Source organism: Monopterus albus, unplaced genomic scaffold (genome assembly GCF_001952655.1).
Source record: "Monopterus albus unplaced genomic scaffold, M_albus_1.0 scaffold216.1, whole genome shotgun sequence".
Lineage (NCBI taxonomy): Eukaryota > Metazoa > Chordata > Actinopteri > Synbranchiformes > Synbranchidae > Monopterus > Monopterus albus.
The window spans coordinates 1,186,498-1,206,300 of NW_018128096.1; the positions used below are offsets into that span (position 1 = coordinate 1,186,498).

The window sequence follows — 19,803 nt, forward strand, 5'->3', positions numbered from 1 at the left end:
TGTAAGTATGATGAGGAATACAAATTCTAACATAGCTTTGACTGCAAAACAGACTTATCATAGAGAAATCTATTTTTTTCTTGATAGGTGTAATCCTTTTGACTATAGGACATTAAAGCATCAACAGTGGGCTGCCTGTGAGGTTAAGCGGAATGAACTTGTGGCCTATCGACCTGCTGACACAGACTCGATGTTTCATCACAGTGCAGCCACACTTGGAGCTGTTTTGTTTGTTTGTTTGTGTTATACATATATTCTCCCCTTTTCCTCGTGTTTTAATAGGTGATACAGTGTTTTAAACCATATTGGAGCTCACAACATTTTAATTAACTGGCCAGTCTGCTGGTGACTTCTCATTTCAGCCTGTAAAACAGCTGCTGGCTAGCAACGAGAAGGTTGTTTTTGCCCCCAAGAACCCATCAAAAATTACAATCAATTTCAAGTGGTAAATCTTTTACCTTTTCTCATTAAAAAGCATGACAGGTGTATCAACTCTGACTAAAGAGGCGGGGCTTAGTATAAAATCAGCTGAACAGCACTTGAAGTACTCTCTGGGTTTTTATTTTAACCATATTTGGAGACTGTAATTCTGGTTGTGAAATAAGTGTGTTTTTGTGTGTATGCATGGGAGGTTCAGGGAGGTGGGCAAAACCTAAGCATTTTTGACTGTGTTAGAAGAACAGGTTTGTAGAGCTAATGTGAAACATGTATGTCTCTCTCTCTCTCTCTCCTACCCATTACTTTGCTCCTTTTTGCTCTCTCTCCTTCTGTCATCATCATAAAGTAAATTGGCTTGCTACACAACAAGATGTTCTTTTAATGTGAAGTAGGTCATCACATACTGTGGTATAATGACTCACTCAGGATCCTGCATGGGAACACCTAGCTTTTGTCAATTTTATCATTTGAGATATGTTTTTGTATGTACTATGAACATGATACAAATTGGTAAACTATACATTGTTTTCCTGTTTTGTTGCTATATTATTGCCATGATTCTGTCCTGCCTGTTTCCGTTCTTGTGCTTTTATTTTGATATTATTTCCTGTTTCTGTTTCACCTCAGTTTCTGACTTTTTACTTTAATCAGCACTTATTGTTTTCACCTGTTTTCACCCCGATATAAGCAGCTTTCCCTCCACCGGAAAGCTGCCAGATTGTTCTCTAACCCATGTCAGACTTTCCAGTGAGTTTCTTGTGACTGTAGTTCCTGTTTTGACCCCGGATTGTATTTTGACCACTGTGTACCGCCTTGCCCTCCTGATTCGGACTGCTTTCTGTGTATGGATTATCGGACTGGATCCCTCGGCTGTGTAAGTTTGCTGGCTCTAATCCTGGACTGTATTTTTGACCTGAGTGTGTGTGTTTCATGTTTACTTAGTTTTCTGTATGGTTTTGTTGTCCATGCTCTTATTAACGTTTTTTCACTTATCTTTGTCTGGCTCTATAATTGAGTTCATATTATCGCCAGCTTTCCGTGCCGATCCTGACAACTATGAGGTAAAGCAAACATGTCTATTTATTTACAAAGGATAATTATATATTTTCCAACATGAAACTGATTATTGGCACCCCTGCATTTTTGTCAGATAATACACCACTTCTCCAAGAAAACTGTTGCAATCACAAATTCTTTGGTATTCTCTTTTTTTTTTTCTTTGTTTGCATTAGAACAACACAAAAAAGCTGAAAAAAACAATTCCAAATCTGATATAATCAACACGACTTCAGAAATGGGCTGGACAGAATTACTGACACCCTCAACATAATATTTGGTAGCACACCCTTTGGACAAAATAACTGAAATCAATCGCTTGCTGTAACTGAGTTTCTTTCAGTCCTCTACTGGAATTTTGGGCCACTCTTCATTTGCTAACTGTTCCAGGTCTCTCAGATTTGAAGGGTTCCTTCTCCCACTGCTGAAGCCAAATGAATCAGATCAGCTGGCCAAATTTCAAGCACCCAGACATAAACAGTGATGTGGTGTATGCAATTAAGTGTAGTGTAGGATATGGTCTGTCTTACCATGCTAACTCTGAGAGACGAGGCAGTCCAAGTAACTTCAAAACGGTACTGATTTATTCAAAGGATCACAGGTAAAATTAACATTACACGCTCAAGTGTCTTGCACCTCCAACATGCACACAGGCAGATGTAAGATGAAGTTTTTCCTCCCCACTGTCGCCAAGTGCTTGCTCAAGGGGAAATTGTTGGGTTTTCCCTCTGTAATAATAGTGATAACAGTATGGTCTAGGCCTTACTTTGTAAAGTGTCCTGAGATGACTTTTGTTGTGATTTGGTGCTATACAAATGCAGTGGGGCAAATAAGTGTTACACTGCCAATTTTCAAGTAGTCCCACTTACAGAATGGAGAGAGCTGTAATTTTTATTGTAGGTACACCTCAAATGTGAGAGATGGAATCTAAAAAAAAACAAAAAAAACCAGAAAATCATTGTTAGATTTTTAAATAACTTATTTCCATTTTATTGCATGAAATAAGTATTTGATACAATAGAAAAATAGAACTTAATATTTGGTACCAAAACCTTTGTTTACAATTACAGAGGTCAGGTGTTTCCTGTAGTTATTGACTAGCTTTGCACACACTGCAGCAGGGATTTTGGCCCACTCCTCCACACAGGTCTTCTCCAGATCTTTCAGGAGTTTCAGCTCCCTCCATAGATTTTCTATTGGGTTCAGGTCTGGAGACTGGCTAGGCCACTCAGGACCTTGAAATGCCTCTTATGGAGCCACTCCTTAGTTGCCCTGGCTGTGTGTTTGGGGGCATTGTCATACTGGAAGACCCCACAAGGCAAGATCTTGTATGGAGCCCCAGTCCAAGAAGATTGACAGTCATCTTGAATTTTTTTTTTTTCCATTGTCTAATAATCCCACCAACAGTTGTTGCCTTCTCACCAAGCTGTTTGCCTATTGTCCTGTAACCCATCCCAGCCTTGTGCAGGTCTACAATTTTGTCCCTAGTGTCCTTAGACAGCTCTTTGGTCTTGCCCATAGTGGAGAACTTGGAGTCTGATAGATTGTGTGGACAGGTGTCTTTTATACAGGTGCAATTAATACAGGCAATGAGTGGAGGGTAGGAGGGCTTCTTAAAGACAAACTAACAGGTCTGTGAGAGCCAGAATCCTTGCTGGTTGGTAGGTGATCAAATACTTATTTCATGCAATAAAATGGAAATGAATTATTTAAAAATCATACAATGTGATTTACTGGAATTTTTTTCCCTGTAGATTGTCTCTCACAGTTGAGGTGTACCTACGATGAAAATGACAGAACTGTCCATTCTTTGTAAGTGGGAAAACTTGAAAAATTGGCAGTGTATCAAATACTTATTTGTCCCACTGTAAAATTTGATTTGATCCGTCTTGAGATCTCTCCACAGGTGTTCTTTGGGATTAGGATCTGGACTCGTTGCTGGCCACATCAGAATTCTCCAGCACAGTGTCTGAAACCATTTCTGGGTGCTTTTTGAAGCCTGCTTTGGGTCATCCTCAGACAATTCTTTGCTCTTCTTTCATTTCTCCATGCTCAATTTGGTACACATGAGGCAAAGGATGAGTCAACTTTTGTCCATTTTAACTGGTTGCAAGTGTGATTTCTATATTGCCAGCACCTGTTGATTGCTACAGGTGCATTTCAAATTACAAAATTAACAAGCATCACATGCTTAAATACAATTATTTCTGATTATTTTGAAATGGTGTCACTAATTTTGTCCAGTCCATTTTTGGAGTTCTGTGTGGAATGCATCAGATTTGACAATTTTCTCTTTTTTTGTGTTGTGCCAATGCAAACAAAAGAAATAAATGAGAATACCAAAGAAAAGTGTTCTGGTGGTGCATTATCTGACAGAAATGCATTATTTTTGGCCATGACTGTACATGTTGTTTCTGAACTAAAATCAGGGTTGCTATTTGGGTAATTTTAAATAAGGATAATTATCAGGAGGGAAGTACAATTTAGCCTCACATTTATAAAGGGCACTAGGTTTAATTTAGTCAGGCACAGCATGATACTGAAAAGAGAAAAATAATGAACAAACAGGCCCAGGGTACATTATTTCTTTTTCCTTTTATTCTTTGCCCATGTGAAGCAAATATCCAGGTAATAAGGAGCATAATGAGAATTTTGAGACCCATGTTTTGGAGTGTGCTGATGTCCAGGTTAGTTTCTTTGAGGCTTTAACCAAGCACAAGCAAACTGCTTGGTGTCCGTCTAAGACAGACAGATGCTGTGAGCCCAAACCTGCTCTGTGAGTCTTGGCTATTATTTTTTTAGAGAAGCACCCAAGAGGGTTAATGTTTGCTTGCACTGCTATTACGGAAGGCATGATTAGCAAGAAATGGACTGAAATCAGAGCTGAGAATGACGTCTTGGCTCTAAAAGGCCTCCAGTGCTGGAGAATATTGATAAATTACAGTTGAGCATTGCAACACTTTTATTTAGATTTCATTTTTATGCTTTCCATTGCTGATTGGAAAAACACAGATCAAAAAGGAATCAATGTAAATTAAGCTTTTACATTTGCTCTTCTAAATGGCTGATGTCTGGCAAGTTACTAGTGAAAAAGCTATTAGTGAAAAATCTCTTTGATGCCTAAGAAATGGTGTGCCTGGAAAGAATATCTAGCCAGAGAGGGTAAGTAGCGACAGCCATAATGGTTAGACTAAATACAGAAATCACATCTTTGAATAAACCACTCACTATATGGAAAAAAGCTTTCATTTAATATATATGTGATTTACTATATTATCTTCTTTTGTGTTTTTCACATCAGTGGAAAAGAAGTCCAGTAATTTTGAAGAACTTGTACTTTAGTTGAGTTTTTCACTCCATTACACATCAAAGGGAACTATTGTACTTTTTACTCTTATCTTACAGCTATAGTTATTTTTCTGTAGTGGACAAATATGTCTGATCTGATCATGGTGACAGATAAATAAGGCAAGCAGTCCCCAAAGTTACAATTCATCCTTAGGAGAACTTGTATGCATGTCTGCACCAAATTTTATGTCAATGCATCCATTCTTTGTAATAATTTCTACTTTGAGGCCCTTGTCATCTTTATGTCTGCAATTTGTCAGTTCTAGTTACTGCAAAACTTATTTCACCTCTAAATTTGTCAGATGGTTTCATTTCAATAACCGTTTAACCCCCCAATAATGTAATCTCTCTACTATTTAACAAATAAAAACACAGAGCAGAGAAAAGTCCAAAAATGTAAATTTGTGCATCAAACTCTTCTTTTTTCCTGCTCCATAAATCACAACCTTTCAGTTTAATGAGATTAATGACAGAACCACAGGACTAAACTACCTAACTGCATATAAAGCAACTAAAATGTGCACCACTTCGACCTGCTACAAAATTAAAATGTTATTTACACATTTGCATCAGTATGCATCAGTAATAACAATCATAGAATACCAGTCACAGGGGCTCTATTTCCACAGGAAAAGTACTATTATTCTCACTCTTGGCTCCATTTTTTCAATAATTTTTCTTGATTTTGGGGAAACATAAGCTGCAGTCTGTTTGAGTCAAAGACATCACTTTAGATTGTCTCATTTCTGTACCAGCAAGTTGCTTATTTGCTAGAATAAGTTTCAAAGTCTGCAGAAGAGTAATTTTTTTTAGTTTATTCTCATTGTAATTGCTTTATTTCTAAGTTTTTTTTTTCATGTTGTGCTTTTTGCAATGTGCATTGCAGCTGTATTTTTAATACCCCAGCAGTCTGAGGAAACACATTATAGCCTTGGGGTTGTTTTGTAAGGAATATAGATTGTTTGAGTAACACTACACAACATAGATGGTGCTCTCTTTGTTATGCTGCGTTTCCTTGGAGAGGATTATTTTTCTGGAGATCTTCCTCTGGACTGCCTTCAGTACAGAATGGAAGTCTAAGGATTTTGCAAAACATATGCAAATGGCTGCTGTTCATACAGTGCCTGAGGAGAATGAATACATTGCTTGGAGACGCAGTGTATGTAGTGGCTGAGGTTTTCTGTACAAGAAACTATTCAGGTGCTTTAAATGCTCTAATTTCATCTTTGATTTCATGCACAACATTTATCAAACGTAAAGCTATGTTTTTTGAATGAAACTTTGCTTAGTACAAGTACTATGACTGTTGGCAATACACAGAACAAGTTTACAGATCTCTACCGCTTCAAAAGAGAACAGATCATTTTCTTTATGTCACTTGTAAAAGAACCATTTATAACTGTGAAATTCAGTCAATAAATTCTCCTGCCCTCTACGGTTTTTTCTCCCTCTGCAGAACACCTCACAAAATGTCACCATGAATGCCTTCAGAATATTCCCCAAACTCTGCAATAAACAAGAATGAGCGAGTACATAACTCACACTGTAAACACCTTGGGCCTTTTCACAGGATGCTCCATTCCCCAAAACAATGTTTTATTGTATTAAATTTGATGCATATTTCTTGTGGCAGATCAATCTCCTGTTTTCTCCTGTTTCCATGAAAACCCCTAGCTCCTCCTTGACACTGCCAAGCTAGCTAGGTTTTTATGATGTGCTGGGTGCACCCTTGACTGGCTTCATGAGGTGTGAAGTTACCACGGTCAACTTATACAATAAAAAGGTCCAAGATATAGAGGTCTACATGGCGAAAATGCAGAATCAGCTCTGTGTATAGTACCGTCAGTGCCCCATTCATCCTTAACATCCAAGAAATATACCTTGCTTTACAGGGCTTTCTCTCTTGGAATATGATCAAATAAATGCTTTTTTCAGTGACTATTCTTAAAAACAACAATATTAAAATGATGACTATGGATTCTATATCCTATATACAGTACATGTAAGACCTACTAATCTCCAGTTTTCACAAACAGATAGCAAGACTTTGATACTTTAAATATTCAGAGCCCATTTCCAAGCATTGCAGAATCTTGTGTAAGACAGGATTCTTTTGCACAAGAATACACAGACAGCTGTGGTAAAGAGTGTTTCCATGTTTCTGTCAGTAGCTGTATTCCACAGCAATTAAGAAAATGAAGCAATGTCCAGGTGTGCATAGCTTGTTATATATGTGAATAATTACCATGTCTGACAGAAAAATCCTTAAATCTATAAAATATAAGAATGGTAAAGATGTTACACCAGCAAAAAAAAAAAAAAAAATCATACAGGATATCTTAAAACTACAAATCTTCTGTTTAAAAATATTGCTAACAGATTCTCTAATTGTAGTCTTCTTAATAGCAAATCAACTAGTCAGCTTATGTGCTAGAGACCAGCAGTTTGGAAATTTAAAATTAACTTGGAAATGTAAAAATACAAACAGAATTATATCTCACTTAAGTTATGATAACTAATCACATGTGCATAAGTGATGTGCTGGAGTCTGTTTATGCAATAGTGTGTCACTTGTTGAAAACATCACCACTCAGTATTATGAAAATCACAATAGAGCCTCATTATATCTTAAAACTACAAATCTCCTGTTTAAAAATATTGCTAACAGATTCTCTAATTGTAGTCTTCTTAATAGCAAATCAACTAGTCAGCTTATGTGCTAGAGACCAGCAGTTTGGAAATTTAAAATTAACTTGGAAATGTAAAAATACAAACAGAATTATATCTCACTTAAGTTATGATAACTAATCACATGTGCATAAGTGATGTGCTGGAGTCTGTTTATGCAATAGTGTGTCACTTGTTGAAAACATCACCACTCAGTATTATGAAAATCACAATAGAGCCTCATTGACCTTTCTTTCATATTACATATATTAAGGTTGGTACTGTTACTGTATATTGTCCCTACTGAAAAGTTACTATGGAAGATATATTAAAAACACACATTTGAGTGATTTTACCTTGAATTTTACTCACTCACTGCTTCTTTTCACTTAGGTTTTTTGGTCCTGAAAAAGTGGGTGTTGATGTTTTTTCTTTGTACATGTCCAGCTGATCGTAACCAGTAATGCAGCACACACTGCCCAGTCTGTGTGGACCAATGAGTCATGTCAAGTACATGAAAACAGATTCATGATTAAATATACAATTGAACTTAATAGAAAGTATAATCCCTGAAAATGGAGTGGAGGGGTAGAAATAAAAAAATACACAAGTATGAATTCACTGTTCCATATTGAAGCTTTTGGTTTTAGCATTTTTATATCTGGATCAACAATAACTGACTATCAACAGCTACGTGATGTATGTGTGGTTTGTTTACTTATAAACAATAAATGTGTTACCCTGTTAGGTAGCCTGCCACCATGTTAGTGAAGCTGTCAGACAGGGGGAACTATAAAAGCATGGACCTTTCAGCAGAAATGACCTTGATAACCATAATCGTTATCACTTCTACCATATTGGACTGATTTATAATGATGTTATTGTAATGTACAGTATATTATTCAATCAAAAATGTATTCATTACACTTGACCACATCAATGAACATACTAATGTAAGATGATGAAAATTAAAACAAACCAACAAAACATCTCTCCAGGCTTTGCATGTTGTTGCACCTACTACTGAATTAAAATAGCCTGCTGGTTGTTCTATTATCATTAGGGTCTCTTCAACAAGCATTTCTCCTGCTATTGCAGGAAGAGGGTGGTTTGCAAATTCTCAAATCTTATAAAAAATGCAGAATGAGCAAAGCAAGGGTAAAATATGGAAAATATTTGAAAAACTACATAATTACTTAAGTTTTAGTGAACACCACCTGGGCATGGCAGAATCATCTGCATCCAATTACAGAAAACGAAACAGTCTCATTGCAATATATTGTATTTAGTGATAAAGGTAATCCATTTATGAGTAAAACTTCACCTAAATTATTTGGGGCAGTTTGCATGAAATATGAATAATTTCTACCGGAGACTCTAAAGGGAACTTATGGTGGCTTATACTGACCCAGTAAACCCCCTACAGTCCCTGAGGTTCAACACAAATATGAGTGGCACCACAGCAGACAAAAGAACACCATAATGTGTGGTATGGTTGTACATATTGAGACTTAGAGCCAGTAAAACCTGTCTCAGGTGCTGTTAAAACAGCCTCTAGGAGTACAGTCTTTGTATCAGAATCCAGACTGACAGATGAGGTATCTCTTTCTCTGAGGCTGCAGATAACCCTGCCTGACCTCCAGGAACATCAGTTTGTAGAACTTTGTGTTAGAAATCCTCCTGAGACGGGTGCTCTGGAGCTAATAGGTACAGATACCATTTTCTTCCTTGCCTGCTGCCTTCTTCCTCATTCCACTGCACTGAAAAAATGTCCTTCTCCAATGCACATGGAAAGTCTATCAGACTGCCACAGTTTGCAGCAAGTTTGAAATTCCAACCAATGCTGAAAAGGCCACAGCAGCGTGGTGCACATGTGCTGATGAGATTGTTAAATCTGCCAAGAAGTGGTGACAAATTAATACATAATATCCAATGGCTTTCTTTAATATTTCTTGCTTTAGTGATAAAATATGTTGTCAAACTACCTAATATAATAGCAATTGGCTGAAATGCCTTTACAGTATATTTATGTTTGGCTTTAATAGTGTATAACATGTTACATGTGTATTTACTATAGACATCATAAGACATCCCCCACGTTTTAGAGGCACAGCAGTCACTAGTAGCCACAACAAAGCCTAGTATCCTTGTATAATCATACATAGTTACAAAGAGTTGGTACAACGTGATTCTTCCTTAGTTTCAAATGTTCGCCATGTTACAGGATGGTTAATGTGGTCAGATGATTTCCATATAGTGATTACAGTGGCATATTGCACTCCTCTTTGAAAGGGTTAGTGTACCTCTCTTAACCTTCTACATACTTGATCTCAGGGCATACCAATCATTATCAATCATGCTTGATATTTTTGTTATACCAGGTAGTGTGGCACTCAAACAAGTGATACTTTTAGACTGGCTGATGTCAGGACAGAAATTAGGCCAATCTATATTTATGGGACCCTTGGCTTTGGAGAAATAATGGACTTTACAGTGTATATAAACTTGTTTCAGCTGTTATCTTGAATGATCATCATCTTCATGTTAGAGTCTTTATTTATTTTACAAACACATTTTATAACATGAAAACATTGTAATAGTAACCATCTCATACAATTTTATATTTGTGTATTTTTAAGCGGTATTTTAAAAGTCATGACTAAACGGAGTAACTTGTTAAAATGGGTATTTTTTGCAGCGTGCTTCATCAAACACAAGAAGACATCGATGAGAACAGGCTTCTGGGATATGGCTTCTCCTAGCCAACCAGAGCAGGGATGCTACGAGCGCCTCGCCTGCTTCTCTGACACCATTGGCTGTTCTCTGGAGAGTCGTTTTTTCTGATATTAATGACTGCTGAGGAGACGGCGGCTCATCTATGTGGTCCGTCTCACACTTGATCGAGGGAAGAGATGCGCTCTTAACATACGCTGTGAATACGGGAACGGAAGGGCACAGGGAACACATGAATGCCTTTCCATACTCTCGCCAACCTGCCTTTGGACTTAACCGTTTTGCTGGTAAGCGAAACTGGAACTGATTTCTCATCAACTGCGTGAAAATAAGATGACCACGCATTGTTGACGGGCTTTATGTTGCGCTCTGGGTCTCTCTAGTCATCGGAGCAGCACTCTTGATGGGAATATAGACAACACGAAGCTACTGTTCCGAAGGCTAGGATGGTTAAATCGGGTAAGTTTACTCTGTTTACTCTTGATATATGCTTCTGACATTTGCTCCATATTGTTCGGTTGCGTTTGCGCGAAACGCGTTTTCCAAGTTAATAAAAAACGCCCGAATTCGGTGATTTGGGGCTGTTTTACCGGACTTATGACCTCTTAATTGAAATAATACATTTTTTCTTATCCTAAATATATTCACTATTGTGTGATTACACTAATTCGTAAATTATAGACTATTGCAGGATTATTATGACTGGCCTCGGACCCTCGCTCGAGGATGCAGGATGCGCCTAAAACAGACAGGATTTATGATAGACTCTGTTTAGGCTAAAATCACAAATTAATGAAGAAATTTCAAGATGGACGTGTATGTGGGAAGCGATGGACTGGCAGTTTCATGTACCGAGGTCCGCTTAGTGAGCGCACAACAGACACGTCTAGAAGAAATCTATCGAATGGTGGCCACCTCCCTCTCTACCCCCGTAACCCCCAACCTTCCCTCTTCGCACTCTCCTTCCCACTACGTTAAGCCTCCCTTTTGCAAACAGAGAAATCTTACCGACACATGCAACGAAAGTGCATTACACTTGGGCTTTTTAACACAACCACTGCCTAAACAGTGAAGAGCGAGGAGTCTATTGCGTAATTAACGCAGTCACCATGGGGAATCTTCCAGCACACACGTCCAGGTAGAGAGAAAGAGTGATGGGAAGAGCTATTGAGGCGTCTCTTTACCCCCCCCGCACACCCCAAAATATTGTCACTCACAACCTCTTTTCTCTGTCCAAATGTACTGTATGTCACCCAGCAGATGCATTACTCAGGAATATTTTAAAGGCAGATAAACAGATAATGGCTGATAATGCCAAGCGTGATTTTCGCCAAGGGGGCTGCTAAACCTGAGTGCTGTACTCTTTATGCATGTGTGGTGTTTGTGTGTGTCTGCTTGCTTGTTCCCTATCATGGACACAATAGATTTTGGGCTCCATGACTCACCCAAGGAGCATATCAGTATGAAACACAGAGTCAAATGCCACATGAGAGCCACCATGTCCTCCATTCGATACCAAACCACACTGAGAAAACCTCGGCCCACATATTGTTCCTGACTACCTGCTGATTGAGCCAAGGCAATTCATAGCTTACATTCTAATATTTAGTCGCCAGTGTTTTACAGGAGATCTTTGAGCCCAAATATTTCTTATGACTTTTTCCTGCAGTTTTGATTTCATGTCATGCAAATACACAATAGTCCCACAGTTTGTGAAACTCAAGACCAAGTATATCAGCATACTTGTATCATAGCATTGTAGCCACAGTAATTTGTGGGTGACTGTGGTTCGGTGGGTAGAGCGGTTGGCAGTTCGAATCATGGCACCTGCAGTCCACATGTCGAAGTGTCCTTGGGCAAGACACTGAACCCCAATTTGCCATCAGTGGCTCTGAACGAGGCTGCCTCGGTTCTGTACCAGAGTACCTGTACCTTGTGTTTGTAACATACTGGACCAATGATTGTCCTTATCCTTACATGGCAGTTTCTCCCCAGTGGCGATATAAAGCAGTAATGGGCTTCTTTATTAATTTGGGCACATTTGTTCAAAACAAATCAATATTACATGTTCATAACATGTCTTTGCGAATTGCCTATTGATCTGTGTGTGAAACAGTGAGAAGCAGGGGGACTGGGTGAGGGGTGGGAGGTGGGGTGTAAAAGGTACTGGGCTGGCAGTGGCCTTGTGGAGGCTTGCAGAGCATGACAGGCAGCACAGTGTGGGTGTTCCATATTAATTTGTCTATAGACAGAAAGCAGCAGGTTCTTGTGAGGAAAGAGAATAGCACTACTCTTAGTTCAAAGTGGAGTTCAGGAAGCCTATGATTTCTGTCATTGAAACAAATTAATCAAGCTTTTTCTCCCATAATGGTGATAACAAGATGCCCAAGGATGTACTGCTGCTTCTGAGTGAAATGCATGTAAACATATTCACAAGAGGACTGCAGGGGATCAAGCTGGTGTAGCCGAGCATAGGCTCTCTGATAGCATCCTGTTCCCAAACAAACACAGGCACCCACTACAATGGAATAAGCACAGAGGGCAAAGGAACAAGAGGGGAGAGTGGTGTCCATGTTCGTTTTGGATCTAATGGACTGTAGCAGACCCAAATTATATGAAAACACACAAAGAAAGGAAGGCGGAAAAAGCTGAGGATCAAAACATGATTTGATGGCAGCATCCATGACATTTTGGTATTTTCAGTCCCTATCAATGAATTGGATGCAACACTTCCTTTGTGTCCAGTGGCATTTACTTTTATATTTGCATTTTAGCTATTAAACTAGAACATGTTTCTGAAATGGCTGGGTACAATGTTTTCTGCTGTAGCAACACCTCTTTAACAAAAGGTGTATTGAAACCAGTCATGTTTAGAAGGTAATGTCATGTAGATGGAAAACAAAAAGACAAAAACGCTGACGCTGAGGTAAAAAATAAATAAAATAAAATCTAAGCCATTAAGCACAAATTAGTCTGCAGACTCATATCAGAGCTGGACATGATAGGGACATGTGCCCATATTGGAGATCAAACATGAGTGGAGAAGAACAGGACGACATGTAAGGACTACTGCTGTGCCTTCCATCTGTTCTGCATTAGTATTCATACTATACAGTACATGTACTGTAGTTCCTCAGTGTACAAATGGAAAAACTTGGTGAACAAGTGAAACAAAGACAAGTGTTCATGTACTGATGTACTGCAGTGACTGAAGCATGGAAATATGCTTGCATGTACAGACACACATGCATACATACTGTAGATGGATGCCTACATATGTATAGAAATACGCATAAAAGCACAGATCAGCCAGGCATTGTACTGCTGAGTCTCTGAAAAAGATACAAAGCCGTCATGCAATTTTAAAATACCACATCTTCTATCTCTTTTAGCTGAGGAAGAGTGGCAGAGAATGAAAACAGAAAGAGAAAGCTCATATCAAATCCCATGAAATCATAGCAGAGCGGTCCAATCCAGCAATACATTCATTTTAGTGGCATATAATGATTGATTCCATCAGCCGTAGGAACTTATTCCCTGGAGGCTTGTGGCACCTTGACCAGCCATATATTATTCATATAAATACAGATAGCTGTGCATCTTAGAGGCAGCGTGATTATGTTGGGGGAGAAATGAGTGTTGGAATGTTCACTACGCCTTTGACCTTATCAGCGGTAGCCTTAAGATGGATACCTTGGCTTAATCTTAATAGATGCAGCACTATGTGAATTAGACAAGGGGACCTAACTGTGCTCTTTCACTGTGTGGTACATTATGCAAATGAGCGAGTGCGTGTTTCTTTTTTTATGTTTTCTATAAGGATTCTTTATGCTAAATTAGGTTTGTAGGCTCATGTCTACAAACGCATGGATCCTGCTGTGTGTTTGCATGGGTTTCTGTAATCTGTGTGTGCGCCCAGGATTGTATCTGGATGTACTATGGCATTTGATAGTGCAGCATGTGTGTTCTTTCTCACTAAGCCCAAGGGCATGTCTTGCCCAGAAAAGAGCTAAAAAACTCAAGTCGGGGGTCCTGTGCTTAATTTGGAACATTGATTTTACATTAACAGCCGACTTGCCTCAGATTGATGGCCATACAAGTGCAGATGTAAGGGGAAAGGTTTTTATCCGTTCCCACAAAGATACACTCAGGCACACATACAGGAAGCTTCATTATGCATACACACTGCATAGAAGCTTCCCTTTAATTGACTCTGCCTTACCTTGGAAAAAGTATAATAGTAAATCAATGAGGTGAAGGGCAGTGTGAGGGACAGTAAAGCCTACCACGAGGCAGCCACCCACTTATGCATGGGATACATGGGGAGCTTAACTAGAAGGTCTGTCAGAAGTGGCTTGGTCATGTCCTGGCTGTGCTACGTATCAACCGTGGTTCCAGTGACCACTGCAAGTGTGTCAGAGGTACCATGTCCTAGAGCACTTTATTTCTTTCCTATGCTTTCATATTATAAGCAATAATATTCTCTACAAAATGCTTAGCAACCTGAGTTTTTTTTTCTTTTTTTTTCTTTTTTAAGCTTTGTGGCAATTAGTTTTATATAATTTAATGTTTTTTTATTGTAAGAAATGAGAATTTTCTTATAATTACATAATTGTTTGGGCAGTGACATAGGTCATTTACCTGTCATTATGTAGTACTGCAAATAAAAAGTGAAAATAAGTGGTGTTACATTACCCATCACAAGAAATATATTGATAATATTTGTATTTCAACTGAAATAATTTTATTTTAAACAAAAGTGGATTTGTACACACGAGGTGTCAGAATTGCAAACTGGTCTGGCAAAAAAAAACAAACAGGCATATAAAGATGGTGGAGCGGAGATGAGAGCTGCACCCAAACTGTGAGTGAGGCGCATTGCTCATATACTGTATCTAGTGTCTTATGATGCACTGAGTGGAATGTGATCGAGTGCGATGTGAACAGATCCCCAACATTAGCACTAAACTGCTTGCACCAAGCATGGGTGTTGCTAATTCGGAAATAGGAGCTACTGAGACAGACAGACATGTATACATATAGACAGATTTGTCACAGCAGGAGTGACAAATATTGAGAAGGCCAACAATAAAAAGAAACGGGAGAGTAGGATGTCTAGAAAGAATGATGGGAACCTGAATATGAGACAAAAATAAATGTCTACTTTCTCTATAGTCAATAGCTTGGGTGATGCTAATGATACTAATAAGGGAACATAAGAAGAAATGTTCACCACAAGGATTTAAAGAGCTGAAACAAATGCGAGAAAGAATGATAAAAAGGACATGGTTTATAAAAAGAGATATGAGGTTGCATTATCACATAAAAGTGAATTTGATAAAGAAGTAACTGAGGGAGAAAAAGTAACAGAGAGGGTGACTTGAAGAAGAAAACCTTCAGAGGCTTATTACCAGAGAATCAAAATTCCCACTGAACCATTTCTACAATGCACAGGCTATTCTTGTGAAAGGGAAGGCAATTCGGCTGTGCCCTACTTTCCACTTATGTCTGACCTTTATGTCTTTACCACAGTGAGTGTAATGTCTACCTTTCAGTAGATGCAGTACTGCCTTGTTACCACTTTAACCGTGCAGGCCTCATAGTCATCTCCCTGAGGGCCAGTAGGCTCCCCACAAATTTTGTATTTAGTCATTCCACAATGCAGACCTCACAAATTTTCTCTTTAATGCCTGCCATAACCTTCACAGAACCTGTGGTTTGTATAATAACTAATTTAATTTTTAGATGAACTGTTGGTCAGCTTGTCACCACATGAGGCATTGATGAGAACCCAACCTATGACACAGCAATCATCTCTACGTCCCCGTTCTGCTAAAACCTATCTAAGTCCTCTGAATGCAGGTGGAGGATTTATAAGTCATTTCAATAAACAGCATAAACAAACAGTTCTGCTCGGCTGACTTGAGTCAGGCCTGTCTGCATTAGCACTGCAGAGCCAACAGGACCAACGCTTTGTGCCCCTATGTGCACACTCATTAAATTAATGTGGTCATATCTCACTGGTCTCTAATCAAACTGTATTTGTGCCATTACTGTCTGGAACAGCCACGGTGTTAGAGCTGGCCTGGTGGGAAAGTAAGCACGGAGTGTTGCCAAATCTCAATAAAAATGCTTTTCACCTTGACAGTGGGTGAACTTCTTAAATCAAGCCTCATCCTAATTCAGGTACATCATAATTATTTTGATACCATTTCCAGATGAGAACAAATGATAGAAATGTGCAAGATACATCTGTGCCTGTGTGAAAATTATATTACTGAACAAAAAGAAGAATTTAGGTTAGGTTTTTACCTGACAATGAAAATAAGTCTAGTGAAATATGTAGATTTTAATGAGGAGAGGTTCCAAGGTTTTCAGTTAAAGTCAAATGTCACACTAATTAAGAGTGAAATCTGTGACTAACAAGGAATAAAGACATATCAGTTTGTAATGGTGATGCAATGACTCTGTCATTTCTCAACAGCTTCTCATTTGGAATAATTCAAAATACTCCCAACTTTTAATGATGATGCAGAACACAGCCATAAAACCTTTGAATGGCAAGTTGACTTTTCAACTGTAAAATGTCCATCTCTCCGGGTTTGAGCCCAGGCTGGCCCAGGGCCTTTCTGTGCGAAGTTTGCATGTTCTATATGTGCCTGCATGGCTTCTCTCCAGGTATTCTGGCTTCCTCCCACAGTCCAAAGACATGCAGCTTAGGCTGATTGTCGACTTTAAATTTCCCGTAGGACTGAGTGTGTGTGGTTGTCTACATGTCAGCCCTGTGATAGACTGGTGACCTGTCCAGAGTGCACCCCGCCTCTTGCCCAATGTCAGATGGTATTGGCTCCAGCCCCCTGCGACGCTATTCAGGAATAAACGGTATAGATAATGGATGGATGGATGGATGGAAAATGTCTGTCTCAGATATGTATCTTGTACCAACCACCCACAGTAATATAATGTTTTTTGTAATTTTTGGTATTTGGCTGATTGGCCCACATATCATTATTGGAACTCATCGATTGGGCTCTAATCATAATCATCTCCATCTGTAGCTCTTGCTAACTTTATAGTGTCTTTCAGCTTGTAACACCATATTCAGACTCAACAGGCATCTGTTTTCTGACACCTGGGAACTCACATTAGCTCACTGAGTGAACACCTTGGACTGACCTATAAAAAGCTTCCACTGGCTTTCTGAACAAATGTCAAAGCTTAGACTTAATATGTTGGTGAAGGTCAACATTAGATTTCAGGAGATCCCATTTCAAGCCCCCAAGGTTATATTGCTAGATGTATATATCTCCCTACTCCAGATTCCCAAAGGCCTTTCCAGGCACATATTACAAGCATCCATTTTGTAAGTGTATTTGCCCAACATATATTAACCACATTTCTCTTACTCTGACAGTTACATAGCCACCTGATGCCAAATATGTGCTTTATCTTTTTATTTACTTAGACGTTTTCTCCCAGTATTTGCTGGGGTTTGGGGTAACTGTTCTGCACCATGGTCTTGCTGAGGATAATATTTGCCACACTGACAGTATTCTCAGGGTTACCAGAGGTTTATACACCACTACTGATACTATGACAAGTTTCTAATTGGGCAAGGTACTTTGTTCTCCAGATTTCTCTCTCTCTCCCTTCTCCCTCTCCACCTCAATTACTGGCAATTGAGCAATGGAATGTGGGAAATTAGCACTACATTGAAGTTTTGTGTGTGTGTGTGTGTTTGATGGTGGGCTGCAGTGAGTGGCTTGTCTGATCCTCTTTCTAATAGGTTAGTACAAGTGGTGTGTGGACTCCGTACTCACAGTAAGGTGCAAGGGCCTGAGATTATAGACTGTCTCTTCACTGGTTTTCACAATACCAATTTACTTGTTAACTGCCTGTAGATGATTAGAATAGCTCACCTAAAATGATACAGTTTGGTGGCAAAATGTACTACAGTATTTCAGCCTTAAGTGTAATGAAATGCAGTAACTATATCCTTAAAAAGGCTTATTTCTCCAGGCAAACAGGCATTCTAAAAGGAGAATATTGTTGAATGATTTTCAGTTGTATGATGTGTTAACAAATCTTGATTAGATATATTGCACTCTGAGGATGTTCCACTTGTCATTTACATTCAGCTAATTTGAAAACATGCATTGTATGAATATTTTCTTAGTTGTATTGCATAGCTGTCTTGCTTCAGTTGTCTGAAGCAACTGTTTTGTTGTGTAACCAAGTCACTGACTCAACACTTTTCCATTCAGGCAGCATGCATGCCTGAAGACTTGGTACATTTGCCACATCAGACACATCGCCACACAAGATGTCACTTTCAATTCAGTCAGCTCCTCCTTACAAATGACTCCCAATGTTTTTTTCAACAGTCCTTAACTGAGACCTGGAAGATATTTTTGTGCAAAATTGTTGCATAAACAGTGAACATTGAACAATGATCCATTTTAACATTTCTAGAGAAGATACTTATATAACACAACATTTTAAAGGGCTTATGTTTCCAGTGGTATTAAGGCCATTTTTCCTCAAACTGGTGGTTGAAATACTACAGTAACTAGAGCAGTTATTAGAAATTGATCTACAACTATTTCCATAAAAATGTACTTGCTATTTTATAAGCCAAAAATTGACTGGTTCCAGCTTCAGCTTTTCTAGTGTGCTGTAAAATTAGATGGATAGTCTTTTAATGTGTCAGCTTGAGGTCTATTAGGCATTCTGTTAGGCATTTGTAAAATTTTTTTTATATAGAAAATCATCTGCAGATTAATTGATTACCACATTATTGACATCAGCACTAGTACATTCATACATTACTAGCACTGGCAGTAACTGTAATTTTGCTGTACAAGTGAAGCACGATTCTTTGGAAATACATGAACTGTTGGCCACAGCCACATTTAAAATCTAGATTTTTATGAGCCAGGTGTTGGATTATTATTATTAACAGAATTTTATCGCAATTAATTAACAGGGAAATATGATGTGTTTGGTAAGTACACCATCTTGCATATTGTTCAGTAAAGCCTTCTTAATCATATCCTAGATTTTCACTGACTATTTTTCTCTGTCTGTCTCTTTCTACCCTTTCTTACTGTCTGCGATTTCCTCCTCATATTCATCATCAAGCCTTACTAAAATCTGTAATACCTGACTTAATGTGTTTTAGGGCAGCTCTATTTCTTATTACAGAAACTCAGCCAATTCAGATGCTTTATTTTTAAATGTTTCCATTTGGAAGTCCAAATATGTCCCCTCAGACACAATTACATCATTGGTAAAACAAATAACAGCACAGCCTGTTAAGAGTCTCCTGCAGTGATTGCGCAGTAAAGCTATGCAATAACAGTTAACCTGACCACACTACACTGCTGGTAATTGTGATTACTAAAGAGAACCCAAATGCTGTAGGCTGAATTTTAGAATCTGGCTTACGTTTCCAAGGCATGGATCAACTGCACAGCCCACAATGAAGAGCCAGGGCTGAGGGAGAGAAGCTAAACTCTGTTTATCAGAATGCTCTGGGTGTTGTAGCTTATTAAAGTGTCA

At 38.6% G+C, this 19,803-nt stretch overlaps 1 protein-coding gene across 1 annotated transcript in view; it reads left to right on the forward strand.

The window, feature by feature from the left end:
- Positions 1-1,169: 1,169 nt before the first annotated feature.
- The window catches only part of lrrn3b (leucine rich repeat neuronal 3b), a 25,337-nt gene continuing 6,703 nt past the window's right edge, over positions 1,170-19,803 (forward strand). The window contains exons 1-3 of the mRNA XM_020619193.1: positions 1,170-1,312; positions 10,208-10,529; positions 10,626-10,701. The gene's annotated coding sequence lies outside the window, so the exon portion shown is untranslated. The remainder of the gene's footprint in view (positions 1,313-10,207; positions 10,530-10,625; positions 10,702-19,803) is intronic.